The 19,702-nt window shown below is 31.9% G+C and overlaps 1 long non-coding RNA gene across 1 annotated transcript; it reads right to left on the reverse strand.

Annotated features, from left to right (window-relative positions):
• Positions 1-6,144: 6,144 nt before the first annotated feature.
• Positions 6,145-6,945, reverse strand: LOC140694769 (uncharacterized). Its single transcript, XR_012070391.1, has 2 exons — positions 6,813-6,945; positions 6,145-6,471 (listed from the first exon to the last, which is right to left on the reverse strand). It is a non-coding gene; the product is annotated as an uncharacterized lncRNA (long non-coding RNA).
• Between the last annotated feature and the right edge of the window lie 12,757 nt (positions 6,946-19,702).

A 19,702-nucleotide genomic window follows, 5' to 3' on the forward strand; every position in this document is an offset into this window, starting at 1 on the left:
AAGCATCATAAGATGATACAACAAATTATATGCCAATTAAAATGGAAACCCTAGAAGAAATGGACAATTTTTTGAAAGACGTGTTCTCCAGGATGGAATGAGAAATAGAAAATATTAACAGATTAGCACTAATGAAATTGAATTAGTAATTAAACAAAATCTCCCAGGAAACAAAATTACAGGCCTAGACATCTTCACAGGTGACTTCTGCCAAAAATTTAGAGAAGAGCTATCACCTATACTTCTTAGAGAATTCCAAAAATTTGCAGAGGATGGAGGCTTCCATATTTCTGTATCACACTACTACTAAGGCAGGAACAAACATCTCATAAAATTACAGGTTAAATACTACTGATAAGCATACATGAAAAAATCATCACTAAATTGTTAACAAATCAAACAATACATTAAAAGTATTATACAGTATGATTAAGTCCCTTTTATTCCAGGGATGCAAAAGTGATTCATTACCCACAAATTAATCAATATGATACACCAAACTAACAAACTGAAATATAAAAATTATATGGTCTCCTCAAAAGTGTCATAAAATGTTTTGACAAATTCAGTATCTATTTATGATTATATTGCTCCTCAAAGTGGGCATGAAGAAACATACCTCAACACAGTTAAGGTCGTATATGACAACAACTCAACTAACATGACACTCACTGATTAAAATCTGAAAGCATCTCCTGTAAGAGCAGGAAGAAGACAAGAATGCTCGTTTTTACCATTGTTATTCAGTATAATATTGGAAATTCTATCCATAGCTATCCAAAGTAAAAGTTAATAAAATATAGCTATTTCAGAAAAGGAGTAAAAGTATCTGTTTGCAGATGAAATACTTTAAAAAGAAATCCTAAAGAAGATGCCACAAAACTACTAGGGCTTATCAATGCATTTGGTAAAATTTCAGAATGTAAATTAACATACAGAAATCTTACATTTCTACACACTAACAACAAGCTAACAGATAGAGAAAGTGAGGGAACTGTCTCATTTACAGTTGCATTACAAAAAAAAATCAAGAAATGTATCCAAACAAGGAGGTAAAATACCTGTACCCAGAAAACTATAAAAAATTTATAAAAGAATTTGAAGCTAATACAGACAGATGAAAGGATATACTGTGTTCATACATTAGGAAAAATATATTGTTTAAATGACAGTACTAACGAAGAAAACACACAAATTAATTTCAGTGCCTATCAAAATATAAAGTGCATTTTCAGACACTTACAAAAAATAATTCTTAAATTTACATGTAAACACATAAGAGTTGAAATCACTAAAAAGAAAAGAAATGAAAAGGAAGCAAACTAAAAACACAAACAAATTTTACAAAGAACAAAGAGGAAGTATCACTGTCCCTGATTTTAAACTGTAATACAAAGCTTCAATAATGAATATGGTAGAGGAACAGAACAAAGAGAATAATGGAACACTACAGAATGCCTATAAATGAAATCAGACAGTAATGGTCATTTAGCTCATTACAAAAAAATGAATATATAGTGGGAGAAAGGTAATTAACAGGCACATGAAAATGGTCAACATCACTAACCATCAGAAAAATGCAAGTCCATAACACAATGAGAAATTATGTCACTCCTGTCAGAATGACAGTGATCAAAATGATAAAAAATATAAATATTGGTGAGGATGTAAGGAAAAGGACCCTGATGCAATGCTTGAGTGAATGTAAATTTTTATTGCCACTGTGGAAAACACTCTGGAGTTTTATCAAAAAAAAATGAAATATGATCCAACATTTCCATATCAGGATACTTAATCCAAGAGAATAAAAACACTATTCAGAAAAGATAAATTCAACCCTATATTCACTGCAGCATTATTTACAATAGCCAGGATATAGAAGTAAACTAATTGCTCATCAATAAATGATGGATAAAGAAAATGTCTGTTTATAATATATATATCTAACCATCTATCAACTAAAGATTTATCTATATTTATATATATATGCACATACACTTAATATATATATATGTACAGTATATATATATATGCACACACACACATAAAATTTCAATGGGTTATTACTCAGCTCTAAAAAGTATAAGTTCTTGTCTTTTGCAACAAATGGGTAGACCAAGAGGATAATATGCTAAGTGAAATAATTCAGACAGATAATGACAAATGCTAAATTATTTTACTCATATTTAGAATTTAAAACAAATTAACATAACAAAACAGAAAAGGAGTTAGAGATATAGAAAGAAACAGGTTGTTTACAAGAAGGAGGGAAATGTGGTGAAGAAAAAGAAATAGTGAGGAAAATTAAGAGAGAAAATTTTCCAACTGACAAATTAATTGAGTCAGGGACCAGAAATGCACTGTATGGGGAATAGTCAATAACTATGAAATATCTTTAAATAGCAACAAATCATAACTAGTTTTATTCTTGTGATCAATTTGAATTGTATTAAAATTTGCAAACATTATGTTATGTAAGAGAAACGAACACAGTGTTATACATTAAACTACACTTCAAAAACAAACAGACATACTTATAGAAAAAAACAGATTTGTAGTTAACAGAGGAAGGGGTTGGAAAAGGAGATTTAGATTAATGCACTCTGAAGATACAAACCTCCAGCCATAAAATAAACGTGTTCAAGGGATGCTAAGTTTTAACATGATAAATACAATTAATAATGCTTTATGTTATATATGAATGTTGTTAAGAGAGTAGACCATAAGTTTTCTCATCACAACAAAAAGAGTAATTGTATTTCTTTAATATTGTATCTAAATGATATAATGAATTCTCCCTAAAGTTGCTATAATATTTACTTCATGATAATGTAACTCAAATATCTACCCTGTGCATCTAAACTTACACAGTGTTTTATGTCAATTACATCTCAATAAAAGCAGAAGGAAAAATGGAAAGACAATGAACAATGTTTCCCAAGTCACTTCACATGATTGTTTTTGCAGCAAGCAATCTTGAGTCATGGTAGACTTATCTTAGAGAAAGATACTAATAAATAATTGATTCTAATAAATTATACATAAAGATACTAATATAATTAGGGTTTTATCATGCTTTAAACTTTCTTCATGATAACAGCCCACTGATTCTGTAGGCGTCAAAATTTCACTCTGTGTATTCATCTGAGATTAGTGAATGGATACAAAAGTTAACCATGGCTGCTTTTGCTGTGAGTGATCAAGTTCACTGTCTCTGACCAAAGGTCTCATCTCCCCAAGAGCATCAGTAAGAAAGGAACATACTAGGTTGCTAAAAATCTCAGCATGGTAAAATCTCAGAACACCTACAATTCTTAACTGTTTTGCAATGGGAATGCAATACTGACAAAAACATTATTTTGGATAACAATATGGTGTTTTCTCAAGGATGCATAAGGGGATGTGAAAATAATACTTGAGATCCATAAGAAACATCCTCGCTCAAGTGCTGGCAAAGAAGTGTAAAGATTCTGCATTATTAGGACTGAGGACTGCTTTCAAAATGATGACTGTGTATTTCAGGTAGTCCAATGAAAGAAAAGTTATTGCTATTTGTAGATGAACGGGAACACATCAGCTGTTCAGTCCCTATAAATTAGTCATTGGGTGTTCAAATACAAAATAAGTTGTGTCAACAATGAGAATTAAAAGAAAAATAAACTTGGACATAAGCTTAAATTAAAAAGGAGACACAGTCTTGTGCTGGGCTCTGGGGATTGGAGAATGTATATGCCTCAGTCCAATTCAAGGGTTCAGTGGCTTGGCCCTAGCATTAGCTCGGGATTCAATGAACAGGTAACAATTAGTATACTGGGAGAAATATAATCTACCTCTCCCTGATTGGAAGAAAATCTGGTGGCTCAATGAAACTCTTAATTCACAGAAATTCTGAAACATGCAGAGGAATAATCTACTGATGACTCAACTAAGACAATCTTAGTTACTGCTTAAAAATCCATCTTCACATACACACACAGTGGTAGACAAGTCTGTAGTATTTAGTGGGAAGAATTCAGTGGGCAGAGCTCAGAGAATAGTTTTCAAAACACCAGCCAACTTTTGTACTTTTGCAAATAGCCTACTTTTCCCAGGTAGAAAACTATAGATGGACAAACAAACAATATTTTTCTTTAGGATTTCTTATTCTGAAAGTAAGCAGTAGCTTTTGACTTATCAGTGTAGAACCTTGTTATGATGACCACGGTAAGACCCACTGTCTGATAAGAGAGCTGGTAATTAGCTGCTGAACCAGCCCATCTGAACCCAAGACTGCTAATATAAGCGAAAACATAGCCACCATCAGAGTTGAGCTGACAAATTTAAAAGCTTGATATTTGTGTTATAGGAACACCCACTGCTGTCCAGACACAGGTCTCCTGCTGAAAGTGGGCTCTTTTCTTCTCTTGGTATAGGTCATATTGGTGGGATGTTTCTAGAGCTTACCCTGATCCATTAACCCATTTTCCAGATTATCAAAGTCTTTCTTCACAACAGGTGACACATTTTCAGGACACAATGTTGCCATTTCAGTTTTATCCGCTGACACTGGCTGCATGATTGTGAGCAGAAGCCTTAGGCTCCCTGACCAAGCCTACACTTATCCCAGAAATTCAGCTCATTTCACATTCTGAAAATGTTTCACCTCGTATTTTATATTAATGGGAAATAGTCAAAGTATTCCATGAATATTTTATATTTCCTAGTATCTGCAGAAATTTGATATTATTGCAGTTGGACAAATATTTAATTCTACCACTCTCACCTCTTTTTAGTCCACACAGTTTAGATTGCAATTTAGTTACTGAATTCACCCACCCCAACCAAGGGTCTAGTACCTCATAAATACTTCCTGTGTGAAGGTTAGAATGGCACAAGTTATGTGGGGTGTATAAACGTACATTAAATGTTTGCATTGGCACTGTCTCTTCTGGATAAACTCTGATTCTAGGAAGTCAATTAATTAGAAATCAGTATACTTATTGGTATGCGGAAAAGAATCAGCTCTTTTGGGATGGGTGGGTGATGAAGAGACAGGAAAATATCCATCAAATGAGAATGAAATGCCTTAGGCCTCTGGAGGTATGAATTAAGAAGAAAATAATACTTTGTCTACTGTACATACCTCCAATTACAGTTTTGAGTGACTAGTCCTTGGGCTACGAAAAGAGCTAGTATGTGGTGAAGAGTAAAGAACATAACGAAACAGTTTTAAAACTATGATAGTTTTGTTGTTTCAGGATAGTAGACTTTGCTTAAAGTCAACATGTATTTTTCTTTCACTAAATACTAAAATGCATCCTGTGGCAAATTCTGTGCTTACAGTGCTGGTATCCAATTTAGACAAGGAAAGGGGTATAGACAGAAAATATCTTGAGGAGGTGATTTCTCTGCTGAGACTACGAAAATCTTTATAGGTAAAATGAGGACATCCTAAGTCGAAGGAAGAGCTGGAGCCAAAGTTGTGAGGTTTTATTTAATATGGTCCATAAACATTTGCCTGGATGTATTTCCAGAAACAGTGAAACATAAAGATATGCCAAATTAGTAAGATGTCAGATCTATAATGAAATGACTAAACTATGTTGAGTTTGTGGGCTTACAGTGGAAAGGCATTTAGTGCCACCTTTAGGATGTAAGCTTGTCTTTGTCTGGATCATAAAATAACTTAAAATATTCACTTGAAAATATAGTGTAGATTCTTGAGGGGAGGAAAAGAAATCACAAATTGGAATGCTTTGAAAACAGCACAGAGAAGACCATAGATAAAATTGCTTTTAAATTCTATCACATGCTTAATGTGCCATCTGAGTCTATATCATGTGACTTTTATGATACCAGGAATGACATAATAGAGACCATGATCCCTGGGCCAGTTCCTGCATTTATCTCCTGTTCTAATGTATCCTAACTTAACTCTTTTCATACTTTCCAGGATGAAACAGAAACCACTTAGTAATTTACCCTATCTCCATGTTTTAGTTTTTTACAAATTCTTCAATTTTTTCTTCTTCCTTAGAAATTATTTAAATTTATACCCATATGTTGCATTAAATGATCATATCAATCAAATATCTCTTTTTTTCTTTAAATGGTAACTTAGTCTCACGTTTAACTTTTTACACTATTTAAAAAAAATAAGGATAATAAAGTTACACATCTAAGTTTATTGTTCAAATAAGAAAATTGCAGATATTTGTCGACATTTACCAACATCAAATTTAATCTTTGTAATCCTGCATAATCTGGTTGTCCTCTGGTGGATCAGTTTTAATTAGGATGACATTCATAAACTGAAGATGGCTGATGAGTTGGCCTTGAAAGGGAGGTAGCTGATGTATCAGCTATCACTGTCACTGGAAACCGTGGGTTGCTCCCTGGTTGAAGTTTAGATAAATGACATTTATTGGCAGATATGTTGTGATATCTATTTTGAAAAGTAGAAGGCTTCACCATCAGTCCAAATTAATTGCTCTGTATGGGAGACAAGATGCTCTACTGAGAAGTAGAAGTTGTAGTTGTAATGAAGTTCAAAACACAGCCATTTGCTTCAGTGTAGCTGCTTTCAGATTGCCCGTGGACAGTGGTCAACTGATTTAAATTAGCACGTTGATCCACTGCAATTTGTTCTGGTGGTCTACATGACATTGATGATGGAGGAGAAAAATCACTTCTGATCGGGGTAATTGTATCACCAATTATGTGGCTAGTAGAGGGCTTTCTTATTAGAGGCATGTTTAAATTTGGAGAAGGTAAAAATGCACTTTCTCAACTAGTGTCAGCCATAAAATCAGAATTATGTTTACGAACATTACCTCCTCTTTTAAAGTGCTTCTTGTTGACATTTTGAGCCAATGAAGATACCAGAGAGGAATTTTTAATCCCAATTCTTCATTTTATTCTCTCTAAAAGCAGGGGAAAGCCTCATTTAATATTTGGATTATGATAGAACTGAAGCTACAACCAAAGGAGAAAGATTTTAGTAATATTTTAAACCAAAACACAAGACTATAATAAGAATCACCTATAAAACCTCAGATTTCACTTTTACTATGCAAAGATAATATCATCAAAATATGAAAATTGATAATGATATTTTGAAGTTACTTATTTGGAAAATACACATTTAAATAGTATAGTCATCAAATTTAAGAAGTTAGCATTTGCAGTAACGGTGAATGCCAATTTTGAAAAGCAGCTTTAATACCTTTATTTAGGTTTCTGCTAAGATTTATAGTTGCTAGCAAAGTTTCTCAAAATCTTGAATACTTAAGGCACTGTTCTCATTTTTAGAAAAAATAAAGAATTTTAGCCTTTGTAGTTTTATACAATTTTCAAAACCTACTTCATATTTATATTACCACAGAGTGATGTACAAAATAAAATTTTATACATCAGTTACCAAGACGTAACTAAAATTTCTGAATATCTTGCTTAAAACAGAGACTTCTATTTCTTCTGCCAGAAAGTCAGCTAGACAAGCAGATCTTTGAAAATTCTGCCGTACTTAACTAAACCCATAAAAGATAAGCTGTCTAATTAAACGATTCAAATATTCTGAAAGGGGCATTCTTTCCAAAACATCCTTCTTAAAGACATCTTCAATCACTATGGAAGTTCCATTATCATCCCAACAGATGGATTTAAATTGGTCACTCCAAGCCATTTTCCAGAGTTTACTTGGAAGTGTCAGAAAACGAAAATCATTTTCTTCATCTGGTTCCGAGACACAATGTGTGTAACATTGTCTTTTTATCAAGGATTCTTCCGACAAATTCTGAAAAGCATTTTCTTCAATCATACACCTCAAGTCCAAGTCCTCAGAGAATGTTTGATCACACAATAGAGATCTACCGGAGTTTCCTGAACCAGTTTGTCCATTTTTACTAGACACATCTTGAATTTCTGAAGAAATATGTTCCATCTCAAATAACTTTTACTATAGCTACTTTTCTAATCTGAATGATTTTGAGCACTGCAGCTTCAAATGCTGCTTTAGCAGGCCTGCACATTTAAACTGCTAGGCCATCAAAATGGTTCTCAACTTGAGTGGTTGTGACATCACAAAATGACAGGTCTCCTAGCAACGAAAGTGTAACATTCAGCGAGTGTTTCCTTCTCATTCATCCAGTTAAAATGAAACATACAGGATGTTTATTTTTATAATGTGATGTACAAATATTTTTCCCACAAAAATCTTTTGAAATAATTTAATTTTGGGTTCTTTGAAATAAAACCAATCTCCTTCCTTTTGTACACAAATTTATACCAGATTGGTGAACAGAGTATAAATATGCACAAAATAAATAAAATAATATTAAAGTTTTGGTATTTAAAGTGAAATTTGAGTAAAACCTTTACCGAAAAGGTATAACAATTTCATTATCATTTGTAATTAAAGTGAAACAAAATTTGATTTGGAAACGGAAGTATTTATTTCTCGGTGTACTTTAAAATAAGTATCTCTATATTCAAAACATCAGCAGAATAAATATCAGTTTATTTGCTATGTTTGTAAATAAATGGTAAATATTTATGAATTAAAATTAGATTAAAATAATCAAACAAATTTAAGAAATCCCAAAGGGGGGAATTTTTGTTTCAATTTGTAATTCAGTGCTATAATTAAAACAAATGTAATTTAATTTTCTACTTTAAAATTACACAAGAGAAAATCTTATTGTACATTTACAAATGTTTATTTTTGACATTCTTTCATTCAGAGGGTTTTCAGTCCCTAGAAGGAATAAATTTTCTTGTCATCTTTATAATCCATACTCTTGTGGCTTCTGTTAAGTGTTCCAAAATGATGTTAATAAATAGAGTTATGCAAAATATCCTGGGTTCTATAAGCAGTAACTTCATTAAGTGGCAATCAAAAAACAAAGAAATAACATTATATGTGGGTTGGGATGGATAAGACCAGGTAATGCATTTTAGGAAGCAATGTGTTCCCAAGTCCTGAAACAGTTGGCATTGTTATTATAATACGGTGTTTTAAGGGAACTGCTTTGTGCACTAATTGTGAATAATAGCTATGTTCTTTATCAGTAAACTGTAGTAAACCAAGTTCTACCAAAATTTATATTCATTATTTAGAAATAAATTTCATTAAACATAAGTCAAATTCAAATTGAGTGAAAAATTTTTAATAAATATATGTACACTCAAGCTACAATGTAAATTTCTCATTCTGTATGTGTATATTCCATTCTAAATAAATATTAGCAACCTGAATACATTGCATATTTTAAGTATTATAAACTATAGTTAAGTTGGATTTAGTCCTGATCCACAAAATTTATTTAACATATGCAAATCAATAAATGTGATACCATCCCTTAGAAAACAGAGAATTCAAAAGAAAGAATCTCAAAAAATGTAGGAAAATTATTGACAGAACTGATCTTAACTTTTGTACACAAAAAAATTCTTAACAAATTCTCTCTGGATAGAATATAACTAAAGATAAAAAATGCCATTTATGAAAAGCCCATGACTAATATCAAGTTCAATGTTAACATACAGGAAGGTGTTCCTCTGGTCCAGTAATAAGAAAAAATAGCTTATTATCACAAGTCCTAAATTACACTACTTGAAGTCTTAGCCAGAAAATCTAGTGAAGAAAAAATATAAAAGGCATCCAACTTGTAAACAAGCAGTAAAATTTTTACAGATGACATAATTATACATAGATGGAAAACCCCATAGACTTCTCCAGTGAGTGTTTGTAACAGTCAACAAACTTAGTAAACTTGCAGAATACAAAATCAATATACAAATATCAATTGCATTTTTATATACTAACAACAAATTAGGAAAACAATTATGTGTACACTTATTCTAAAAAGAATAAAATGGGAATAAAATTGATAAGTGAAATAAAAGATCTAAACATAGATCTATAAATTAAAAGTGCAAGAAATATAAGTAAACAAAGTAAATGAAAGATATTCTGTGCTCATGGATTGTATACAACGTGAGGAAATACTCTAATCTATTTTTCACATGTTCAATCTCCCCAGCACTACTTACTGAGGAGAATGTCTTTTCTTCATTTTATACTCTTGGTTCCTATTTCATGGGTTAATTGATCATAGGTGTGAGAGATTATATCTGGTTGCTCTATTCTCTCCTATTGATTGCTCTCTGTTTTTGATTCAGTATCATGTTGTTTAAATTATAAAAGCTTTATAGGACTCTTTAACATCAGAGTATTTTACACTATTAGATTTAATACTATTTTTCAAGGTTATTTTGGCAACTCATGATCTTTGTGGCAACATATAAATTTTGAAAATATTTGTTCTATTTAATGGAAAAATCTCATGGGTATTTTGACATGAATCACAGTAAATGTTGATTGCTTTGGGTAGAATTTTTTTCAACCACATACTTTCACATCATTAACATAAGAGATCTTTTCCTTTCTTTGGATAAGATTTAATTTCATTCATCAATGTTTTCTATTTTTTAATGTAGAGGTTTTCATCTTATTTTTTAGCTTCATTTCTAGGTATTCTTTACATATATACATATATATATAATTATATACATTATATTTGTAAACACGTTTCCTACACAAATATAAGGCAGAAGGCAGTGTCAAGACATATTCAAAGTCCTGAATTAAAGAAAGCTGTAATCTAAGATAATTTATCAAGCAAGGCTATCCTTTAGAATAGAAGGTGAGATAAATACCTTCCATAAAAGCAAATACTCAAAGAATTTAGCAACAGAAAAAGAAATAATGAAAGATCTACTCTAAAGAAAAGAAGCAGGAGGCTATAGAAAGGAGAAAGGCATAATTAGAATGGCAATAGCTGCAATGACATACAATAGAATACATGATGCTGTAAAACAGGACGTCAACATTTTTAATTCTCACAGAGTGAAACAGGAAAATACAGAGTATTTTCTTCTTGTTTCTATTCTCTGTAGGAGGGGTTAGAGTTTGTATTCTTATCAGTCAAATAAACATATATAGTAATGGGTCAATATACATACAAAACAGGGTAACCATATATCAAAAGCTTACAATGAAGTAACAAATCCAAAAAGAAACCAAGATTAAAAATGAAAACTTAGCAAGCCACAAAAAAGAAAAAGAAATGAACAAAAAGGATATACAAAATCAACTGGGAAATGAAGCTCAAAATGGAAATAAACAGCAGTCTATCAATAATTATCACAATTGTTAATAGAGTAACTGCTTCAATCTAAAGATATATATTGTCAGATGGGATAATATAAAAAGACCCTACATTATGAAGCATACAAGAGAACCAATTTAGTAAGAGGAACACACATCAATTGAAAGCCAGAAGATGGAAAAATATATTCCATGCAAATGGACATGACAAGAAAGCAGGACTAGCAGTATTGACTTCAAACAAAATAGACTTTACATGAAAGGCCATAGAGAAAGATAAACAAGGACATGTTATAATGATGAAAGGAGCAATAAAAAATGAGGGGAATTATACTCATTAAGATATATGCACTCAATATAGGAGTACCTAAATACGTAAAGAAAACACTAATAGATAAAAAGGGAGAAGTCGGAGGGAATGCAATCACAGTAGGAGACTATAACTCCCCATTACCATCACTAGACAGGTCTTTGAGTCAGAAAATTAAATAGGAAACAAAGATATTAAAAGATAGAATGAAATAATTGGAGTTCGTTGATATTTTCAAAACAGTACTTCTCCCCAAAACAGAATATACATTCTTTTCTAGTGCATATGGAACATCTTCTAGGAAAGATTATCTACTCAGTCACAGAAGAAGCCTCGACAAATTTAAGAACATAAAAATTATTTCAAGCTAGTTTTCTGAGAATAATACAATGAAAGTAGAAATCAATCACAGAAAAACAGGGAGAAAAAATGACAGCATTTAGATTAAACAACATGGTATTAAAAAAAGTTGAAGAAGTAAAATAAGAACTTAAAAAATATCGAGAAATATGACAAAACCGTATGCAAAGTTTATGGAATGCAAATAAAGCAGGCTTAAGGGGGAAGTTCAGACTGACAAGGCCCTCCTCAAAGTAGAAGAGCAATCTCAAATAAATAATCTAATGTTCTATGTACACTAATCATGAAAAGAAGAGCAAACAAAACAAAAAGTAAGCAGAAAGATGGAAATAAGATCAAGGAAGAAAGAATTGAAATAGAGTCTAAAAAATAGAAAAAAATCAAACTCTTTTTTGAAATACTAAACAAAATTGACAAAACTCAGGGCAGGCTCACCAACAAGAAAAGAGAGTGAACACAAATAACATAAGAATTGAAATTGGGGAAACTACAAAGAGTACATCAAATTTGCAAAATATCATAAGGGAATACCATGAGCAACTCTATGGAAACAAACTGGAAAACCTAGAAGAAATGGAGAAGTTTCTGGATACATTCAGCCCAACAATATTGCATCAAGAAGAAATTGACCACTTGAACAGACAGATCACCAGAAACGGAATAGAATTGCCAATTAAATAAAAAATTTCTGCAAACATAAATTCAGACCCAAATAGCATAACTGTGGAATTTGACCAAACATACAAAGAAAAATCCATACCAGTCCTCCTCAAATTCTTCCAAAAGATTGATATGGAGAGAGTACTCCCAAGCTTACACCATAAGGCCAAAATAACCTGATAACAAAACCACACAAAGACACTACCTAAAAAGACAGCTATACGCCAATATCATTGATAAACATAGATGTAAAAGTCCTTAAGAAATTATTAAAAAACAGAATCCAACAGCATGTAAAAAAAGATCATACACCATGGTCAAGTTAGGTTCATCCCAGAAACACAAGGATGGTGTAACATATGCAAATCAATCAATCAATTGTGATACACCATATCACCAAAGAGAGGACAAAAAACCACATGATAATCTCAGTTGATGCAGAAAAATCATTTGATCACATTTAAAACGTATCTGCAAATAAAGTTCTTATCACAGAGGATACAGAGAGACCATATCTCAACATAATAATAATAGCTATTTATGACAAATATATAGCCAGCAACATACTCAATGATGAAAAACTGAAACCCTTCTCACAAAAACCTGAGACAAGACAAGGTTGCCCATTCTCACAATTTAAATTCAATATAGTCTTGGAACTCCAAGCCACAACGTTCAGGCAAGAAAATTTGATTTCCTATCAAATTATGCAAAATATTTCTTTTCAGGACTGAAACAAATGATCCGAAGATTTACATAGAGTCATAAAAAATACATAGTTTCCAAAGAAATATTGAAGTAAAAGAAAGAGGCTAGAGAAATAGCCCACCAGGTCTCCATACACTATTGTAGAGCTACAATAATGAAAATGACATGATATTGGTATAGAAACAGGCATATGGACCAATGGAACAGAATAGAGAGCCTAGGAATAAATCAACAGCCCTATGTTCAATTAACCTTTGACAGAGTAGCCAAGAATATGACAGAGAAAAGACCATCTCTTCTCCAACTGGTGTTGGGAAAACTGGATAGCAGCATCAGAGCAATGGAGTTAGAACACTCCTTCACTCCATACACAAGAATAAACACAAAATGGCTTGAAGACGTAAATATAAGGAAGACACAGTAAATCACCTAGAAGAAAACATAGGCAAAACACTCTGAGATAAATCTCAGCAATGATCTCCTAGAATAGACTACCCAGGGAAGGGATGTAAGAGCAAAATTAATAAATGGGACCTAATAAAACTTATAAGCTTTTGCACAGCAAAGGGAACCATAAACAAAACAAAATGACAATTTACAGGTTTAAAGAAAATATTAAGAAGTGATGCAACTGACAAAGGCTTAATTTCCAAAATATAAAGACTTCATACAACTTAATAATAATTAAAAAAAACAAGAAACCCAATCTGAAAATGTGCAGAAGCCATAAACAAGCAATTCTCCAATAGAGACATTCAAATGCCACATAGATATATGAAAAAAGAATTGCTCACTATCATTGTCAGAGTAGGGCAATCCAAAAGTATAATGAAGTATCACTTCACAGTAGTCACAATGGTCATCATTCAAAAGTCCACAAACAATAAATGCTGGGGAAGCTTTGGAGAAAGGGAACCTTCCTACACTGTTGGTAGGAATGTAGTTTGGTTCAGTCATTTTGGAAACCAGTATGGGGATTCCTCTAATGCATAAAAATAAACTTAACATACGAACCAGCAAACCCACCTCTGGGTATATATCAAAGGGAACCCTATTTCAAAAAGACACATGCACCCCAATGTCCTCAGCAGTTCTGTATACAATAGCCACAACATGGAAGCAACCTAATTGTCCAACAACAGATGACAGTATACAGAAATTATGCCATATTTACACAATGGAAAAATATTCTGCAATAAAAAATGATAAAACAATGACATTTGCAGCCAAAAGGATGTCCCCAAAAATTGTCATTCTAATTGAAGTTAGACAGAAAGAGAAAGAAAAATAACACATGACATGAAATATGTGGAATGTTAAAAAATTTTGGATGAGAACACAATGATTTCATCTAAAAATTTAAGCAAACTCGCAGACCTACTAAACAATTTTATGATTACGGCAGAAAGGGGTTGTGAGGGGATATACTTGGGATATTTAGATTTATAATTGTTATGCTCTATATATAAAAATACATTTTTTAAAAATTTCTTTTGTATGACACAGGGCAGTAATTTAAATACCATGAAGTAACATTTAATAGGTACACAAATGTTAGCATGTACGGGAACACTGTGCTATACACCACAGAATGACACACTGAAAATGGCAGTAGTTCAATGATAAATAAATGAATAAATATGTAAATAAATAAATAAATATATATATATATAAATAAATAAACATATAAATAAATAGTATCTAAATAAAAATATTCACTAATAAATGAAATACAAAGATTCACAGTACTTATTTTTCACCTCAAAATGTAGGAGAAAACAGAAAAAATTAAGAGGAAAATTGAATGAATGAGAGGAAGGCAAATAACAAGAGAAACATTTGTAAATATAAAAAAAAAACCTAAGTCTGTTTCTTTTAAACATAAAGTGGCAAACGTTTACGTTGGCTAAGAAAATAAAATTAGAAATAAAAGAGAATATATTACCACTGATGCTGTAGAGATGCAAAGCATCATAAGTAGTTACCACTAGACAATGATTTGAATGACTTAGAACAAAAGACACATTCCCAGTAACATATGTCTTCCAATACTGAATCAAGAAGATATAAGAAATTTAAATAGAGCAAAAGTGTGAATGAGTAAATCAATAATTCAAACTTCCCAAACCAGAGAAAATTTCAAGACGACTTTACTGGTGTATTCTGTCATACGTTTGAAGACAATTTTTCACCAATACTTCCGCAAATCTTCCAAGAATTTGAAGGGGGTGAAAGATTCCAAATAAGTTTTTTGATGCCAGCTTTATTTGCATAAAAATGAGAGAAAGGACATTATATGCAAAATATAGAATATTATCCCTGATGAACATATGTGCCAAAATTCTCAACATAACACAAGCAAAATGAATTCAACAACACATTTAATGTATCATACACATACATGAGTAAAGGGATTTATCCCTGGGTTAAAGGATACTTCAAAATATTCAAATCAATAAAAGTGACATGCCACACTAATAGAATGAGAAATAAAACTCACATAATCATCTCAAATGGTGCAGAAAGAGCATTGTATATAATGCAACATCCTTTTAAGATACTCCCAACAAATTAAATTAACCCTGTCATTGGCAGGATATCATATACACACAAGCACTGTTTGGAAAGAAGTGAAGCAATTCTCTGTTTATTGATTCTTTGAAGTAGGGTTTATATAGGACTTACACAATGCCTCACATATCATCTAAGTTATAACAATGCTAATAATCTTGTTATTTATGTCCCCATGCTCCTGCAGTAAGCACAGGTTTTTAAATGACCAAGGATTGTTTTAAAGTTCATCACGGAACTCCATTAAGTAGGCCATCACTTATCCAGCCGGCTGTGCCTGTCTTAGGTTGTCCTCCTTTGAGGATCTTACACATCATAGGCTATCCAGCCAACCATGCTGGATACATTCAGAAGGCCATTTCTTATCCAGCCTTGACATGAGACAATCCTCACAGCTTGTTTATCAGTTCAGCCCATGGGCTTATTCTCTAGAGCCTTCAGACAGGGGCCTACAGACCCAACATCCCTTGACACAAAAATGGATGAGGAAAATTTGATGTATGTATGCAATGGAATCAATAATTTGCATTCCTATCAACAGTGTCCATGATATTCCATGTTCTCCACAATCTCACCAATATCTATTTGTTTTCTTTTTGACGAGAGCCTTCTGACAATTGTGAGGTCTTGTCTCATTCTTGGTTTATGACTTTCCTAATAATTTAAAATTCTGAACATATTTTCATGTGTCATTTAGCCAACTGTATGTTTTCTATAGAAAATTGATTCATATAAATCTATTCAGTTCCTATGGACATTTTTTTAATTGGATTGTTTGGTCTTTTTTGTTGTTGTTGTGGGGTTAGAGTTTGCCATATATATTGGATATTAACACTAGATTGGAAAATATAATTTCAAATATATTCTCCTATTGTGTTTCTTGACTTTTCATTTTATTGATCATTTCTTCTGCAGCGTATATCTGCTTACAGTGATGCAATAATATCTTGTTAGTTTTGCTTCTGCTTCCCTTGCCAGAGGAGGCATATGTAGAATCATATTAAGTCCAAAGTCAGAGTGTAATTCTTATGTTTTTCTCTAGGATTCTTTGTTTTCAGGATTTATGTTTTATATGCCCAGAAGTTGGATTGCTGTGTCATATGATAGGTCTATTTTTATTTTTTAAATGAACTTCCATACAGTTTCCAAAGTGGTTTCACCAATTTTCATTCCCACCAACAGCGTTGGAGAGTCCCATTTTCTCCACAACCACCTCATTCTTTATTACTTGTAGACATTTGTATGACAGCCCTTCTCAATATTGTGATGTAAAACATTATTTTATTTTTGCCTTTTATTTTTGTATAATGATTAGCAATGTGAGCATGTTTTCCTTTTCCTCTTTGTCATCTCTGTGTCTTCTTTAGAGAATTGTCTTCTGCTCATTTTCTGTCTGAGTTGTTTGTAGATTTTTTAATGGAGTTGTAAGAAAAATGTGTGTATTTAAGAAATTAGCCTCTTGTTAATTGCATAGTTTCCTAATGTTTTCTCCCATTTGGAATTTCATCTTTTCATTTTGTATATTTTGCTGTTTAGAAGCTTTTAGATTTAATTAGGACCTTTTGTTTATATTGTTTCTATTGTTTTCACATATTTCACAGAGTGACATAAGAAATTTTTGCTACAAATTATGTCTTGTTTTGCTTATGTTAGTTTCCAGAAGTTTTTTGTGTTATGTATTAGATTCAGATATTTAAATCATTTTGAGTTCATTTTTGTACAGTGTGAGGGAGTGTTCTAATTCCTTTGATTTACATGTAGCTGTCTTGCTTTCTCAACATCACTTGCTGAAGGCTGTCTTTAAGGCATTGTATATTTTTGTTTCCTTTGTCATAGTTTAGTTGACCATAGGTGTGACGTTTTATTTCTGCCTCTGTGTTCTATTCCAGTGATAAAGATCTTCGGTTGTTTTCCAGCATTGTGCTGTCGGATTACTGTATTTTTGTAATATAGTCTGAGATCTGGGAGGGTAATGGGTTATACCTTCAACTATGTTCTTTTTCCTCATTGGTTCTTTTGCAGTTCTGGCTCTTTTGCAGTTCCATACAAATCATAGGACTCTTTTTAGTTCTGCAGAAAATATCAAGTGTTTCTATCTGAATCAATTTATATCTGTAGGCATATTTTCTAGTATGTGTATTTTAACAATATTAATTCCTCTAAACTAAGACCCTGAGATTTCTTTCAATTTCTTTGCATCATCTTCAAATTTATTTATCAGTGTCCTATTCATTTTATTATGTTGGATTTTTCATAGGTTTTTCATTTTTTCATCTGATTTCATATGGATCATTTAAAATTATGGAATATATCATTGTTTGTGTAAAAATGTGACAGTTTTTGTATATTAATTATGAATCATGCTACTTTGCTAAATGTCTTTATTAGTTTTAGTTGTTTTGGTTTGGAGAATCTTTAGGTTTCACTATATAGATTATCATGTCATCTAAAATAATAACAGTTTTACTTCATTCAATTCAACTTGAATAACATTTTTTCTTGTACAATTGCTGTTGCTAGAACTTCCCATACTGTGTTTAATAGAAATGGTGAGAGTGGGCATCCTTATCTTATTCCTTAATTTGGCTTTCAGCTTTTCACTTTTGCATATTATGTTGTTGGTGGGTCTGTAATTAATGACTTTAGATATGTTGAGATATATTTCCTGAATCCTACTTTGCTAAAAGTTTTCTGTCGTTGTTGCTGTTGTTGTTGTTTTTGTTGTTGCTGTTGTTGCTGTCTTAATAAATAAATGTTGAATTTTATGGAATGCTTTTTATGGATTTATTGGGATGACCATGTCGTATTCTCTTTTACTTTTGTCAATGTGGTGTATCAAACTGATTGATTTGTGTATGTTGAACCTCTCTAGTGACACTGCAATGAGTCCAAGTTGATAATGGTGTATGATTCATTTTAGTTATTGCTGGATTTTGTTTGCTAATAATATTTTGTAGAATTTTTGCCTGCAAATCTATCAAATATAATGGCTTGAAGTTCCCTTTGTCCATACTATTTTTTGGTTTTGCTATCAGGGTGATGAAAGCTTCATAGAATTAATTTGGGAGTTTCCCACATCTTCACTATGTTTGAAGTGTTTGAAGAGTATAAGTTCTGCTATGTATTGTTGTACAGTTCCCCACGGGAGCTGTTTAAATCTGCACTTGTATCCAACAATTTTTTTAAATGCAGATTATATCTTTTTTCAGGTAAAAAATTTGTTCAAATTATTTCTTTCTCCTTATCTCTGTCACTTTCTAGACATTTGTCTATTATTTCTAATTTGTCCAGTTTATTGGCATGTAAGTGTTGACAAAATGATCCCTTTTTTGTACATCTGAGGTAAAATTAGTAATTTCTCTTCTTTTATTTCTTAATTTATTTCTTTGGAGCATCTACCTTTTCTTCATGATGCACCTGGCTAGATGTTTTTTGAATTGCTTATCTCAAAAAGAAAACATAAAACAAAGTCTTTGGTTTTATTACTCTTTAGCAAAGTTTTTTTTCTTTATAGTTTATATTTACACCTGTAATATTTAGGATAATGTTTTTTCCTTTTTTAACATTTTTTTATTTATTTTTAATGATTTTACAAAGTTGTCTCCAATTCAAGCTTAGAGAAAAATTTTTCAGTTACAATGAACATATATATATTTGTTGTCCCATTTTATCGTCTTTGAGCAGCCTTAAGATCTTTTATACATTTCCCTATGTAATACAGTAGAATCCTGTTTATCTATTCTACAATTTTGGCCTCCCAGTCTATCTCTTCACACCCCCCGCCCCATGGCCTCCAAAACTTTGTATTCTATGTCTGCCAGTCTATTTCTGTTTTGTATTTGTGCTCTTTTTGTTTTGTTTTTCTTTGTTTTTAGATTCCACTAATGAGCCATCTCATACGGTATTTTTCTTTCTCTTCCTGGCTTACTTTACTTAGACTGATT

The sequence above is a fragment of the Vicugna pacos genome, unplaced genomic scaffold (assembly GCF_048564905.1).
Source record: "Vicugna pacos unplaced genomic scaffold, VicPac4 scaffold_103, whole genome shotgun sequence".
NCBI lineage: Eukaryota > Metazoa > Chordata > Mammalia > Artiodactyla > Camelidae > Vicugna > Vicugna pacos.